The sequence below is a fragment of the Globicephala melas genome, chromosome 10 (assembly GCF_963455315.2).
Source record: "Globicephala melas chromosome 10, mGloMel1.2, whole genome shotgun sequence".
Taxonomy (NCBI): Eukaryota; Metazoa; Chordata; class Mammalia; order Artiodactyla; family Delphinidae; genus Globicephala; species Globicephala melas.
Window position 1 is genome coordinate 36766418 of NC_083323.1, and position 17307 is coordinate 36783724.

A 17307-nucleotide genomic window follows, 5' to 3' on the forward strand; every position below is an offset into this window, starting at 1 on the left:
TCTAGATTCTGTTTTTCCTTACTAACAATAGCACCTATCTCATAATTAGCTTTGCAAATTTAATGAGCTAGTGTATGTAAACCCCTAGGCACAGTGGTTGTGACATAGACTAGTTCAATTAGTGTTCAATAAATGTTAACTAGTTTTAAAATAAAATTGCAAATATGGCAGAAATAATTGCTTGTTTTATAAATAATTCTTACAAATTAATGAGAAAAAATAAAATAAATTATAACTAAAATAGAAGTAGGCAAACAAAAGAGGAAATATAATTAGTACATAAATAGTCATTTTAAAAAATTCAACCTTGGTCATTATCAAACTAATGCAAAGTAAGGCAAAATGAAAAAGCATTTCTTGTTGTACTCATTAAGCATAATATAATAAATAATATTTATACTGGAGAGTGTGATATAAAAGTAGTTTTATCATTGATGGTGACATTATAATTATACAACTGTATTAGAAATATATTAGATAATATGTATTAAAAGGAATCTTTATGTTAATAATCTCTGATCCAGTAATATCTGTACTGTGGATCTTATCTAATGAAGTAACCCTGATATAAAAATAAATACATAAATATACTCTGATAAGGGACTCTTACATAAATAATAGTTTATATAAGAATATTACATACTATTAAAAATAAACATTATGAAGAATCTGCAGCAAAAAGGAAAATCCTTGGAGTTTTAAGTGAAAAAGAGAGTAGAAATTGTAAGTATGTAAAAAAGATAAAAGAAATCCTAGCTTGAGATACAACATCACGTCACAGTAGTTGTATTAAATTGGTAGCATTCTGAGTGACTTTTTTCTTGCCTCTTTCCATATTCTGTAATATGGTTACAATACTTTTATAATTTTAAAATACATATTATAATACAAATGATATTAAATAAATTTGTGATTATTTACATTGTCTACATTGGAAAGTTATATTAAGAAACTATGGTGGTAGTCCAAAGAGGAAATATATCAAAATTGTCTGAGAAGTAATTTTTAAAGCCTCAAAACAACCACAAATAAAAAGCACAGTTTCTTTGCCTATATTTAGGTATAAAAATTTATAAATTGAAAACATTAAGAAGAAATACCAGGCCTCCATATGAGTTAAAAGTAGAAAGACTAGACAAGAACAGCACAACATATATTATTTCATATATGAACCGTAAACAATATAAAAGAAGGTTTTAGTCTTTGGGAACTCTGTAAATAAAAATAATACCTACATTCCTTTATTGTCTATCACAAATCAGGCATTATGCTCCACACAGGGGATAAAAATTTAAAAGATTTAAACATAGAATGTCCTTTCAATAAGTCTGAGGCACATTTAGGGAAAAACAGTTAGTTGAGTTTAGAAAACACATTGTGGAGGAATTTATGTCTTAGGCAAATTTTGAAGGATGAGGAATGTTTGATAAACCAAAAATGCTAAGAGGAAGATAATACAGCATAAGCAGAGATATCATAGAAAAAAAATATCATAGAAGAGGTAGTTTGGTATTATTATAATGTAAATTACCAGACAGGAGTAGCAAGAGAGGAAAACAAGGAGATAGGTCATCGAAAAGCATATGTGAAATATTTAGGGAAATAAGCTCACTAGTTCCTCTCTTGCTCTGGGCCATGGACCTCTGATTACCCAACAAAAGTAATTAACTGACTTCCTTTCAAAATTGTATATATTAATAAATGCACTTGATTATTTTGCATACAATTTTAGATAGGTCATTGAGCACCCAAAATCTATTAACTAACTCTGAATCCTGTGACAAGTGAAAAACAAAACAAAATAAAGCAGCAAAAACTAATCTCATTAATTAAGCAAAAATTATGTCAGAAAAAAAGAAGCTGTAATTTCTTTACCAGAAAGTCTACCAGTAAATCTTGCTTGTTCTAATTCTGAAATACATTCCAAATCAATCCACCTTTTCTCACTTCCAAAGCCCTCTCCCAGACCTAAACCACTGTTTGGCTACCTAGAAGACCTCTTAGTTGGTATCACTGTTTCCATTTTGCCTTCCTATAATCTATCTGTACTCTGCACTGCAGCCAGAATGATCTGTCTAAAAGGCATACCAACTCATGGTACCGCTGATTAAAACTCAAAAGGCATTTTATTGCACTTTGATTAAACCCACAGCAAGTACCAGCGTCCAGAAGACTGGTGCTCTGGCCAGGACTGACTTCCCAGCCTCACCTTATACCCTCTTTCCTGCTGTGCCTAAGCTCTAACCCACAGGCTTCTTCATCCTCTTCACCTCCCCAATTTTTTCCTATCTCAGGACTTTGAATCTGCTCTTTCCTCTGCATTATACGCTTCTTCCAACCTTATCATGATTGATTCCTTCCTAGAATAAAAATCTCAGCTCAAATGTTTACCCCTGAGAAAAGAATTCCTTAATAACCCAATCAAAAGTACTCTGCTACCCTCCAGTCACTATTTCAATAATGTATTTTTATAGCAATTATTAATATCTGATACACTGTGATTATATGATTATTTACATTATTAGTCATTTTCTCTCTCCCCCCACCCCACACACCCTTAAACAGAATTTGACTGTTTTCTTCTCACCATTCCTATCTGCTTGGCACACAGTAGGTAGTCAACAAATGTCAGTTAAATCAGTTTCTCTAAATAATTGAGACTATGTATAGTACAGTATTTAGACTAAGTCTAAAATATTAGCTTCCATGTGTGTCCTGAACAAATGTGTTAAAGGAATGGATGATGTCTTTTAGTATTGTTTCATGTTGACATTTCTGAGATGAACAATTAACCTTTTCAGATGGATTTAGGTTTACATACAGTACCCTAATTTGTTTTTCAATTACCCCTTTTAAAGACATGACTTAAGCAATTTTGCTTAAAAGTTTGAAATTTCTATATATCTAAAGGGAACATAAAATTCTCTGTATTTTTCCTAACTCCTCTGCCAAGTTGTTTTTCTGCTTATTTGAAGTATAAAACAAATATTGCTGAAAATTGTTTCTCAACATTGCTACTTAGTAGGTACCATACAGTCAGTCCCAAATATTTGGAAGTAGTGAAATAAAAATTTGGAATTGTAGATATTTAAGTGCTAGAAAAACAATGATTAACATGGAGCATAACTTCTATTTTTTAAAGTTCATTATGAAATATGGGTGGGATGACCATATGTTTTGGTGTGCCTGAGATAGTCCTAGTTTATGTTTGCTGTCTTATCTTTATTATTTATACTTTTATTCTCAAAGTGTCTCAAAAAGGATGTTAACTTATATACTAACTATAACTATGGGTAATATTTAGCTTTGGTAGCATTATTTGTCAAACGGTGAGGAAGGATAATAATAGTCTCTACTTTTATAGGTTGCTATATGGATTAAAGAATTTAGTGCATGTAATGTGCTTAGAAAAGTACCTGGCATATGATGCATGTGAATAAATGTTAGCCATTATTATCTAGTTCTGTTGGAAAGGATGGACGAGCAAAAGCTGCCCAGTTAGGCAGAATGACAGCATTTAGTGGATCCAGAAGCACTGGCCCTTCACAGATATCTTTTCCTATTTAGTTGTGTTCAATTTTTCACCTGATTTTTTAATGTAAATGGAAGCCAAATAACCACTCAGATCACCTGCAGTCCTTTAAAATGATTGCTTCCCTTGTAGGTAGATTTTCCTGGTATTTGACTTCAGTAGGAACAGGTTATGCTGAACAAAAGAGTTTGAAACAATATAACATATGGACATTATTTGGTTAGGAATATAGTAATACAATTTTTTTATGTGGGGAAGGAATTGGACTTTGGATTGTGTAAGAACTGGAAGACTGAGGTAATCTGTTTGAATAGAGGTATAGTGCATTAGTTAATATAGCTCTTCTAGGCCTCTTGTTTTAGAACAGCATTCATTTATTTACCTTAGATAAATCACTATCAGATGGAATAGACTCACAACTGAAATGAAAGTATATGTATTACGCTCACGGCCAACACCAGAGGGCTGTACTATTCGTGTGTTCAGGTCCTGTGTTTTATAATAAAAAAGGATTTGGGGATTCCTCTTTTAGAATCTTCAAGAAGCAAAATTTAAGAAATATAACTCTTTTGTTTTTCTTTAAAGGAAACACAATTTCTGTCGTTCAATTTATGCATGGAGAATTCAATCCTAATAAATATGAATCAGTTTACATAAATTTCTCAGGAAACATCTCTAGTAGCAGAAACAAAATTGGTCAGGAGATCTTCACTCTTGAATATGTCTGTGTGAAAGTTCATTATTTATATCAGAATGCTAAGTTACCATGGTATTTATAATTCTTCTTCATTTATAAATTAATTACAAGAGGATTTTGGAAAAATTGCTGACTTATATTTGTCTTTTTATATTCACTGGTCCTTAGTTTACATTGTTATCCAATTCTAAATATATTCTTCCTTAAGCAGATCTTTTTGGGAAATCTACAGGTAAAACCATCTTGATCATTGATAGAGAACAGCTGGTTCTTCTACTCCCAAGTTTTGTCTCAGGACAAAGCATATTCAATGCTGACTTTTAGTCCACATTTCCTCAGACTATTGTCTTCCTTGCTCAGACTATTGTATTTGTGGGAAATGTTTTAATTTTATGTTTTTAATTTATAAAAAGTGTCAAAGTGACAAATATAGTGCACTTAAATTGTTCATTACAGTGCAAAAATAGATCCTTAATATGAATTTACAATCAGTCATCAGTGGCTTGGATTTATAATACTTCCTATAGAATAAAACAAAAAGTAGAGATCATTTGCCAATTAATTGGTTGTGAAATACTCTGAACCAGTGGAAAATTACCTGGTTTGTGGATGACAGAAATCCTATATGATTCTAAGGAACTGGAGGATGATGGCTTATCATAAAAGGATGCTACTGTGAAAAACAAGAAATTGATGACAGATATTCTGAAAGTGACTAAGAAAATGACAGCCAAGGCAAAGAGAACTCCTAAGAAATAACATGTCTGATATAAGCTGTCAAATAGTAACTTCTACATGAGGTTGGATTTGTATTGGGTTAGCCAATATAAACATCTTACGGAAAACCCCGAACGAACTTTTTGGCCAATACAATACATCCAGCAAAACTGATAGATTGTTGATTGTGAAATGAATTACTGAAGATTTGATTAGACTCCATTGAAAGAGCAACCAGGAAAAATGTAGTGCTACCGCTTTGTCAAATTAACCATTGGATTATATTAGATATTGACTCTCTTCTACATACATGAAGGCTGAAAAACAATTGTTGAACCCCCCATCCAGTCATTTTTAGTGCGTTATCTGAGACCAATCTATAGAATTGCTACATGCTAGTTTTGGAGATGATTATCAATTTGGATCATGCATTTGTTCATTTATCAAATAATTATAATAATAAACATAAAAGAGCAGGCATTTATTGTGCAAAACCCTGGAGATTCACTATTGACAGAATAACTTGTTTTCTTTGGATAATATGAAATACTTTTTGGATCAAATGGCATACTGGTAACATGGGCTTAAAAAGTTGGGTTTGCTGTTTAATTCTCTCAAGTTAGAGTTGATTGACATTTTTCATCTATCTTATAGAAAGAACTAATTGATAAGGCAACTAAGAAAATATCCAGAAATATTTCACAGTTAAAGCACTACTGATAACATTTATTGAGCTTTCACCACGGGTGATGCTATTTAACACCGTAAGGTTGTTAAATCATTCCTCACAACAACCTTAGGTCAGTTGTATCAGAGTAGGGTAATCTACTTTAACAAATGGCTCATCCCAATGGTTCAGTTAAATAGTCAAAGGGGATCATACCTGGTAGATGGGCAGAGGTATGCCCACATTCACCTGCCATCAGCTGGTGGAATCAGAAAGAAAGCATGAAGGAAAAACACTCTCTTCTTAATAATCTTGGTCCAGAAGAGATAAACATTACTTCTGTTCAGATTCCTTCAGTAAGAACTAGTAACATGGCCACACCTGGCTACAATGATAGCTGAGAAATGGAGTCTATAGATGGGCAAATCTTGCCCAGCAAAACCTGACTAACATAGAAGGAGAGAGAGTTGAACAGCTCATCTACCTGCCTAACGTGTTAATGTGATCCACGTTTTACTGATGAGGAAATTGAGTCATAGAACTGTTGAGAAACTTGCTCAAGATTACACAGCTAATAAGTGGTATATTTGGGAATTTCACTGAGAATGTGCTGCCTTTCATTTCCCATCTCTTAATTCTCAACTACTATTTTAATTAATTTATAGTAAATTGCAAGTTGCTTTTTAAATTCCCTTAATTTTCTCATGTTTATATTTTGTTTTTCCCTAACTAGCATTTATACTTAATAGCAGAGACTCTGCTTCTTTCTGTTTTTGTAACACTCTAATATTTTTGAGGCTCTGAGATCACTTCAACTCATAATTAATGTTCAGTAAATCTTATCTGAATGTCAGATTACAGATTAATGTTTAACCTAATTTAGAAACATAGGGCATGATGTAGGAACTGATGTAAGAAAGGAATGGAAGTAATGGCTGAGTTCAGCGTCTTGGCAAATTTTCAGAAATAAATTACAATGTAAAGTTAAACCACTAGCACAATCTCTGATCTAACCAAGGAAATGATGCATGTGACGTAAACTATAACTAAACAGTTTTTTTCTTTTGGTATCATTTGAAAAGGTCCTTTCTAAATAAGCTGTTAATGTTGTATGGTAAATAAAGGAATGGTTGCTATACAATGCTTAAGCTTATTTTTAAATGCATCAAGGTCTGACTAAATGAATAAAAGCCATACATGTATGACAAATTTTTTCAGAAACAATAGAAACATTTTTCCAACCCAAAGGAATCAAATTTATTATGCAGGTAGTAATAAAAACACACCATAGTTAAAAGTACTCTGATGGCCAGGCATAATTGTTAACTTACTGAATAATCTTTAAAAATATTTTATATAACGTTTCCCTGCCAATTTCTGTAGAATATTTTAAATCTAGACTTAAATAGGCAAATGTATTGTATATGTTCTTTTGGAAGGGAGAGGTCAGATTCCAGACATGATCATATCACAATTGTAGAATTCATGGGAAATATTCAAGAAAAATTATATGAGCCACTCTAAAATGTTCCAGGTTGACTACATGTTGAAAGATAAAGATAAACCTTGGAATTAAATGAATGTTGGATTTTATATAGAACATCTGGAAAAGCAATGTCTTTGTAAAAGACAAATTTAAGTGGTCCTTATTTTGACACATTGAAATGCCTGGTCACTACGTTGGTGAATTTAGAATTTTCTTTATAGATTGCTTTCAAATCTTGAACACACTATTTCCCCAAATTTAGGCACTTTGACCTTTGAAATTTTTACCATTTTGTAAACTGCATTAACTATTATTTACTAAATACTATATTTAAATCAAATTTCTTTTTCACTTAAAGAAATTTATTTTAAAGGAAAACTTTATATTGTGACTTTAAATAAAAAAGCATCAATTTTACAAATAAAATATAAAAATTAATAATAAAAATAAAACAGTTTAATTAATTAAAATAAAATTTATTAAATTTTTACTTTAACAAGTATGCAAATATTTTCCAGATAATTATTACTTGAAAAACATATATTATCAAATCTAGAAAGGTGTTAAATAAAGACAAATAAGCAATAAAGTGAGATTTTCCTTTTGAAATAATTAGAAACATTGAAGAGAATATTTGTCTCAGTATTTGATTTAATTCTTTTAACATTGTGCTCACATAAATGAAATCATCTTTTACCATCAGTGGTATGATCCACAATTGGGATGTATCAAGAAAATGTACTGAATGTTTTATTGGTATGAAAAGCATTAGTGTTTCTAAGGGGATTTGACTGTGTCTTGAGCTTTTGTGTTACTCCTACCAAGAACAAGAAAATTGGCTTACTTATTGACAGTAAAATAGGTCGTGAATTTTTGCTACAGCCATTCTCTCTGCCTCAAGTATCTTCACTCCCATTTCTGCCTGTTAAACACTTCTTCATCTTTTAAATCCCAAATTTAGTGCCACCTCTTCTAAGAATTCTTTCATGATCACAGTCAGCAAAACTTTACTTCTGGGTTTATGACTAATGACCTAGAATCTCACCTGGTTTAGCATATGTCCGAGTTTTCACTTTTTAATTATTACCAATAGTGCATTAAAATAAACTGACATGCAATTGGTTGACTCCACTCTGCCCATTTTTTACCGTCATATTTTCTAGTAGCATCTGAAATACATGTGCAGTGCACAGAGTTTTCACTTGAAAGTGCACTCAAAATGGAAAAACAACCATTATCAATCTATCTCTTTTCCACTGCTTTTTCCAGGCACAAGTTAACAAACAACTCTCTTCATGGGCAGCATGAAGAACAAGACCTTCTGGGCCTCTGCAGGGCACTGATGTGACCATCAGCTGTGTCATGGCCCATTCACAGCCTGTAAGATATGTGAAGCTGTGTGAGAACAGTTAGCATTAACAGTGGGAAATTATACGTTAGCTGTACAAAATGTGAGCAAGAAAAAGAGCCTGAGCCCCATGGTTTAGAGAGCACAGAGATTCTGAATGTTCTTGCTTCTACAGTTTTGCCATTTATTATTTAATATAAATACATAGTATTAAAATATGCATTTATTTTATCTTTGTTAACATTTTGAAATTTTGTTTGCTTACATTTAACATCTGCCATGGGCCTCATGATGATATCAATGGCCCATGAAAGTAAAAAGTCATAAAATCTGCTTAAGAGGCATCAGCATCTACTTCAAATGTAAGTCTTCATTTTAAGAAGATGGTGCCCCACAAGATGAATAATTAACTCACGTAGCTGTAGAAAATGTGTTATGTATTTCTCTTGAAACATGACTTTTATTTAGAGCAAATAACTATTCTTCTAAATTAATTTCACATTTTTCCCCTAATTTTTTTTACATGTACAAAAGGTAAAACAGTCAGTCACTTTTAATGTGTTGCTCCGTTAGCAGAACTCTGGGAACAAGTAAAGGATAATTGTTTCATATCAACGATGACATTTTCGTCAGTGTTATCTGATGCTTCAGACAGAAAATCAGTTGTTGAATTAATCTACTGCTTTCATTTCATGAATTCAAAGTAAAGCACTGGGAAGTTCATTTTGTACAAAGTGAAATACCTGACATTGTTATGAATACTACTGTAAATTCAGTTTAAAAATTCAACATTGAACATAAAATTTGTGGTTTTGTAGTGAAAATTCAAACACAAATTTTGATGGAGCACAATGTCATGGAAAACCTGTTTTCTTACCAAATTCAGAACCGTCAGAGGAGTAATGTGGTTTGATTTTGATTGTGGTGCACACACAAATTTATAATTGTGTAGAAACAAGCTGTGATATTCTACCAATCAAAATAAAATTGTCCATGTTCACAAGTATTTTTTTATTATACACTGTTACCTAATTAAACTATTTTACAGTGAAGCTGATATTAAATACCGATACTACAGCATAGCATTATGTGCTTTCTTTCTTCGTTGCCCATCAGCAACTGGATTTTTAAAATGTTGAGCCTTTGATGAAACTACCTTGTAAATTAAGTGCCTTAGATTAATATTGAGTTTATTTTATGAATTTGTATTCTAAATTGGTTGCATTTGGCCAAAATCATTTGGAAGCCTAAAACCAATAAAGAATGAAATAACAATCTACAGCTTTTAGAACTCTTAGTAAGTTACAATTACTGAAAATGATACTTGCAAACAGGAATTCATTTGTTTCCTACAAAAACAAGGGAGGAAGTAAACAAATTAGATGATGGAAACATAAATAGTATATGAGATATAGCTTTGAAATAGGGTAATTATTATTATATATTGATTTGTCTTAAGACTAAAGGAATTTGTATACTTAATTGAATAAACTTACTTTCTATGCCAAAACTAAATTGACTCGAGAAGCCTAATGATTTTGCAGCATCTAAATTTTGTGACATTTGGAAAAGTAAATATAGAGTTAATTTATTTTTTAGTTTGCTGTAAACTGTAAGAAAAAGTTTCTCTGAGTTAAGGCAAAAAAGACAAATACATTTGAAAATATGTGGGTTGAAATAATTATCTATTTCAGTATAAAAAAATAGCAGTGAGAGTATCCTCCATTTACCAGAATCTTCTCTGAGTTTCCTTTACCTCAGTACCTATCGGGAGATTATTTCCTCAAAGAAGATTACGGTCTCTAGAAGAGGTTTAATTAAACACGTCAACCATTTCAAGTGTACCAACCATAAATGCAATTTTGAAGATAATTTGCAGACCACTTTATGAAAAAGAGATGATTTATTCTTCAGAAAGATAGAAGACATTACATTAGAATAAGATACGTTTATAGATTTCAGTAAAGTTTATGCATGCTTACCAAGAATAATTTTGCTTACAGAGTATATCAGTGATTTAAAAAAACTATTAATTGAAGCATATGTGTACAAGTTCACAAATAATATGTGTACATCTCCAAAGAGTTTCACTAATTGAACCCAATGATGTAATCAAGAAACAGAACACTACCAAGAACACATAAACCCCTCTCATGCCTCTCTCTACTTGCTATTAAGCTATAGATCTGTTTTGCCAGTTTCAAATTTTATATAAATGGACTCATATACTATGTAGTCTTCTTTATTTGGCTTCTTATCTCAAAATATTGATAATAATGTTTCCATATTCCCTAATATTTATAGTTCTGGTTAACACATTCTCATTACTTTGTAGATTTCCATTATGTGAACATACCAAATTTACTTACACATTCTAATTTTGATAGACATTTTGGTAATTTCCAATTTGGGCTATTGGAAAAAAGTGCTTTATGAATATTTTAGTGTATGTTTTAGTGTATTTTAGTCATAAGGTCATATGATTATAGTTATGATTATAACTATTTTATATATCCACCTCAAATAATAAAACAATTTTTAAAGTCAATATATAAATATTTTAAATTATGTGATTTAATTTTAGGTCCACTTAACCTCTCAAAACTGTCCCAGTTTGAACAATAAAATAAATGATCACATTAATAATAACATGTTCTACTTTATTTTATCAGGCTGCAAATAAGAAACTATTTTGTGTGTGCTTTTTGTTCCCCAAATAAAAGGATACAATTATTTACTATGAATAAAACATTTATGCAATTTTCAATTTGCTTTGACTGTAATTCAAGTTGAATACAGTTCAAGATGGAGCATTAACAGAAAGTAAAATGTTCCTTGCCATTACTAAAAATTTTTTTCAAATAGTGACAAAATCCAATTTCAAGTGAGTAATTAGAAGCACAAAAAATAATTTAAAAACTAAAATGATTCACTTTTAAAATCCATTTTATTTAATGGGCAAATGATAATATTGAAAAAGAAATAACATAATTCAATATTTTGAACACTAAAATTTTCCATACTTGAAACTACATCTTAAAATACTATTGTGACAAGTATAATTTAACATTGTGTTATTAAAGGGAACCCTCTTGCACTGTTGGTGGGAACATCAATTGATACAGCCACTATGGAGAACACTATGGAGGTTCGTCAAAAAACTAAAAATAGAACTACTGTATGACACAGCAATCCCACTACTGGGCATATACTCTGAGAAAAACATAATTCAAAATGAGTCATGTACCAGTGTTCATTGCAGCACTATTTCCAATAGCCAGGACATGGGAGCCACCTAAATATCCCTTAACAGATGAATGGATAAAGAAGATGTGGCACATATATGTAATGGAATATTACTCAGGCATAAAAAGAAACGAAATTCATGTATTTGTAGTGAGGTGGATGGACCTAGGGTCTGTCATACAGAGTGAAGTAAGTCACAAACAGGAAAACAAGTACCGTATGCTAACACATATATATGGAATCAAAAAAAAACCCAATGGTTCTGAAGAACCTAGGGGCAGGACAGGAATAAAGATGCAAACGCAGAGAATGGACTTGAGGACATGGGGAGGGGGAAGGGTAAGTTGGGACAAAGTGAGAGAGTGGCATTCACATATATACACTACCAAATGTAAAACAGATAGCTAGAGGGAAGCAGCTGTATTGCACAGGGAGATCAGCTCGGTGCTTTGTGTCCACCTAGAGGGATGGGATAGGGAGAGTGGGAGGGAGGGAGATGTAAGAGGGAGGGGATATGGGGATATATGTATACATATAGCTGATACACTTTGTTATACAGCAGAAACCAACACAACATTGTAAAGCAATTATACTCCAATAAAGATGTTAAAAAAAAAAAACTTTACCTAACAGTACTGTAGAATGAAAGACTTATATTTGAGGTTTTTTGCTAACTATTCTTACAAACATTTGTAATTATTTTTTTATATTTAAAAACTTTCTTTCCTTTAGTAAATAAATAAAAATCTTTTGAGATAATCATTATATAGCTAAGTATATTGGAAATATCTAAGTTCTAAGCTTCTCACTTCTTATGAAGTGAAATGCTTTGCGGTTGTGTATTTTAAATGCATGTTTTAAATTTTGATTGTCAAGGCATTCCAAAAATGGCAAATACAGCATTGTCCAGTTATATCATAGTTTTCAGTGTTAACTGGCTTTAAAGGAAATGGTGAACTGTTCAAAGAAGAGTGAACTACTGCACTGAGAAACATTATGTTCCCGTACAACAACCTGCTAGGGTTGCTACAAGTTCATGATTTTTCCACAGAGGCACATGTCTTTCGATATTATGACTATTGGCTTGATGCTTTTCACTAAAATATTGGTAAAACTTTAACTAACTGAAATAATATCCTTTAGTAGGGCATGTGGCCTTTAATCCTGATTTATACTGCTTTTCTGTATGTAACTATTTTGTTTAAATTTCTACAAGCCATAAAGGCCTAAAGAATTCATTCATTTATTTAACAAATACTAATTGAGAACTTCCTATGTGTCAACCACTGCCTAGGCTTTGGGACTATAGTAATGAAGTAGATAATTCTAGTGAGAGGAAGCAGATGGGAGGATACATATATCATGAGGAAATTAAAATGGTGATGTGAGAGAAGATAGACTATGTAGTTACTGTATGGTGAGAGAAAGTCTTACAAAAGAAATAATGTTTAAGACAAGACTTTCCAAAATACAGCAGGTGAACCAAAAGATGCTTTCAATTTCTCAAGTTATTTCAATGAGAAAAGATGTTACAAGATAATTCTATTCAGATGCTAAATAAAGCATCAGAAGAAACAATATTTAGCTTTAGTTATGAAAGTTAGAACACAATAAGCAAATTACCTACCAACGTGCATTTCTGCCAGCCCTTTCAAAGTTTCATGAAGTAGTGCTCTCTTTTTTTCAGTAGGTATTTGATTAAATAATTTTGGAAATTACAGCACATGTTATTTTACTATTATTGAATCTCAATGCATATTAGCCTATTAAAGTGTCTAAGAAGTCCTGCAGTAGAGAAAGTTATTTCATTTTATTTAACCCCAAATTTTCCTAGTATGATATTGATATTTGATTTTTTTTTCATAAAGCACCTACTAAAATCCATAGAAAGCTTTTAGTGCATGAAATGCATTTTGAGCCGTGTTGGAAATATGTCTATATCACCAAACACTAAAAAGAGATTTGAAAATTTTAGTCACAGGAGAATAGCTAAAGGTACACTTCAAACTATATCTAGAAGGAAAAAAAAAAGGATTGCTTAATCTCAGATGAATTCTTAAGGATTTAAATCATTGATATTTATTGATAGGTGACATGAACAAATATAATTTAGTTCTATATTTAGCTTTTATGTCTTGAAAACTTCTATGAACACCTGCAAGGAAAGGTGGCCCGAGAAACAATTCTTTAAACATATATATTCAATAAATATATACATATTTGAAATGTATGTACTTAGCTTTCCATTCAAATAAATTAGTAGTTGAAAATTGAATATTTTATGACAGAATATCATGGAGTTATTAATTTATTTAAATATATTTTGTTTTAAAATAGGTTTAAAGAATTTCCTTGTTTAGCATCCATTTATGAAGAGATTTCCACAGCCATAACACCCTTGCTATGTTAAATACTTTTTTTTTAACATCTTTATTGGAATATAATTGCTTTACAATGGTATGTTAGTTTCTGTTTTATAACAAAGTGAATCAGTTATACATATACATATGTTCCCATATCTCTTCCATCTTGCATCTTCCTCCCTCCCACCCTTCCTATCCCACCCCTCTAGGTGGTCACAAACCACCGAGATGATCTCCCTGTGCTATGAGGCTGCTTCCCACTAGCTATCTATTTTACATTTGGTAGTATATATATGCCCATGCCACTCTCTCACTTTGTCACAGCTTACCCTTCCCCCTCCCCATATCCTCAAGTCCATTCTCTAGTAGGTCTGTGTCTTTATTCCTGTCTTGCCCCTAGGTTCTTCATGACCTTTTTTCTTTTCTTTCTTAGATTCCATATATATGTGTTAGCATACGGTATTTGTGTTTCTCTTTCTGACTTATTTCACTCTGTAGGACAGACTCTAGGTCCATCCACCTCACTACAAATAACTCAATTTCGTTTAATTTTATGGCTGAGTAATATTCCATTGTATATCTGTACAACATCTTCTTTATCCATTCATCTGTTGATGGACACTTAGGTTGCTTCCATGTCCTAGCTATTGTAAATAGAGCTGCAATGAACATTTTGGTACATGACTCTTTTTGAATTATGGTTTTCTCAGGGTATATACCCAGTAGTGGGATTGCTAGGTCATATGGTAGTTCTATTTTTAGCTTTTAAAGGAACCTCCACACTGTTCTCTGTAGTGGCTGTATCAATTTACATTCCCACCAACACTGCAAGAGTGTTCCCTTTTCTCCACACCTTCTGCAGCATTTATTGTTTCTCGATTTCTTGAGGAGGGACATTCTGACCGCTGTGAGATGATATCTCATTGTAGTTTTGATTTGCATTTCTCTAATGATTAATGATGTTGAGCATTCTTTCATGTGTTTGTTGGCAATCTGTATACCTTCTTTGGAGAAATGTCTATTTAGGTCTTCTGCCCATTTTTGGATTGGGTTTTTTTTTTTTTTTTTTAAATTGAGCTGCTTGTAAATTTTGGAGATTAATCCTTTGTCAGTTGCTTCATTTGCAAATATTTTCTCCCATTCTGAGGGCTGTCTTTTGGTCTTGTTTATGGTTTCCTTTGCTGTGCAAAAGCTTTGAAGTTTCATTAGGTCCCATTTGTTTATTTTTGTTTTTATTTCCATTTCTCCAGGAGGTGGGTCAAAAAGGATCTTGCTGTGATTTATGTCATAGAGTGTTCTGCCTATGTTTTACTCTAAGAGTTTAATAGTGTCTGGCCTTACATTTAGGTCTTTAATCCATTTTGAGTTTATTTTTTTGCATGGTATTAGGGAGTGTTCTAATTTCATACTTTTACATGTACCTGTCCAGTTTCCCCAGCAGCACTTATTGAAGAGGCTGTCTTTTCTCCACTGTATATTATTGCCTCCTTTACCAAAGATAAGGTGACCATATGTGTGTGGGTTTATCTCTGGGCTTTCTATCCTGTTCCATTGATCTATATTTCAGTTTTTGTGCCAGTACCATACTGTCTTGATTACTGTAGCTTTGTACTATAGTCCGAAGTCAGGGAGCCTGATTCCTCCAGCTCCATTTTTCGTTCTCAAGATTGCTTTGGCTATTCGGGGTCTTTTGTGTTTCCATACAAATTGTGAAATTTTTGTTCTAGTTCTGTGAAAAATGCCAGTGGTAGTTTGATAGGGATTGCATTGAATCTGTACATTGCTTTAGTAGTAGAGTCATTTTCACAATGTTGATTCTTCCAATCCAAGAACATGGTATATCTCTGCATCTATTTGTATCATCTTTAATTCCTTTCATCAGTGTCTTATAATTTTCTGCACACAGGTCTTTTGTCTCCTTAGGTAGGTTTATTCCTAGATATTTTATTCTTTTTGTTGCAGTGGTAAATGGCAGTGTTTTCTTAATTTCACTTTCAGATTTCTCATCATTAGTGTATAGGAATGCCAGAGATATCTGTGCATTAATTTTGTATCCTGCTACTTTACCAAATTCATTGATTAGCTCTAGTAGTTTTCTGGTAGCATCTTTAGGATTCTCTATGTATAGTATTATGTCATCTGCAAACAGTGACAGCTTTATTTATTCTTTTCCAATTTGGATTCCTTTTATTTCTTTTTCTTCTCTGACTGCAGAGGGTGGAACACTCCCAAACTCATTCTACAAGGCCACCATCACCCTGATACCAAAACCAGACAAAGATGTCACAAAGAAAGAAAACTACAGGCCAATATCACTGATGAACATAGATGCAAAAATCCTCAACAAAATACTAGCAAACAGAATCCAACAGCACATTAAAAGGATCATACACCGTGATCAAGTGGGGCTTATTCCAGGAATGCAAGGTTTCTTCATTATACGCAAATCAATCAACGTGATACACCATATTAACAAATTGAAGGAGAAAAACCATATGATCGTCTCAATAGATGTAGAGAAAGCTTTCGACAAAATTCAACACCCATTTATGATAAAAACGCTGCAGAAAGTAGGCATAGAGGGAACTTTCCTGAACATAATAAGGCCATATATGACAAACTCACAGCCAATATCATCCTCAATGGTAAAAAACTGAAATCATTTCCATTAAGATCAGGAACAAGACAAGGTTGGCCACCCTCACCACTATTATTCAACATAGTTTTGGAAGTTTTAGCTAAATACTTTTTAATTCCAAAAGCCCACCAGGATTAGGCATAGTAACAGCTTGCATGAAAGGAAGGAGGAGTTGGTCAGGCTCATATCCCATTTCAAAGCACTTTATTTGGTATTGTTTGGAATATGGAAAGCATCTGGCATTTTATTCCAATTAGTTTGCTTCACTCAAGTAATTAGCTGAATGTATATTTCTGAAAAAAACTATATAGCCTGTAGAACATTGGCTTTGTTAGGGATGCACTAAATGATGAAGGCCATGTTGAGGATTTTGAATTAGATCCTAGAATCAAAAGAAAGACATTGAGGACCTTTCAAGTGACATGATCCTATTTGCATTTAAACACGATTTTGGGGGAATAGATTGGATTGAGGGAAAAATAGTGAGCTGAAGGTCAGTATAAAGGTTCAGCTTACTATTTTCCCCTCATTTTGATTATAGATCTCCTTCCTTGCCTGCTCTCCCATTTTAAGCAGAGAATCCTGAATCACTCTCCAGTTCTTATGAAAGTAA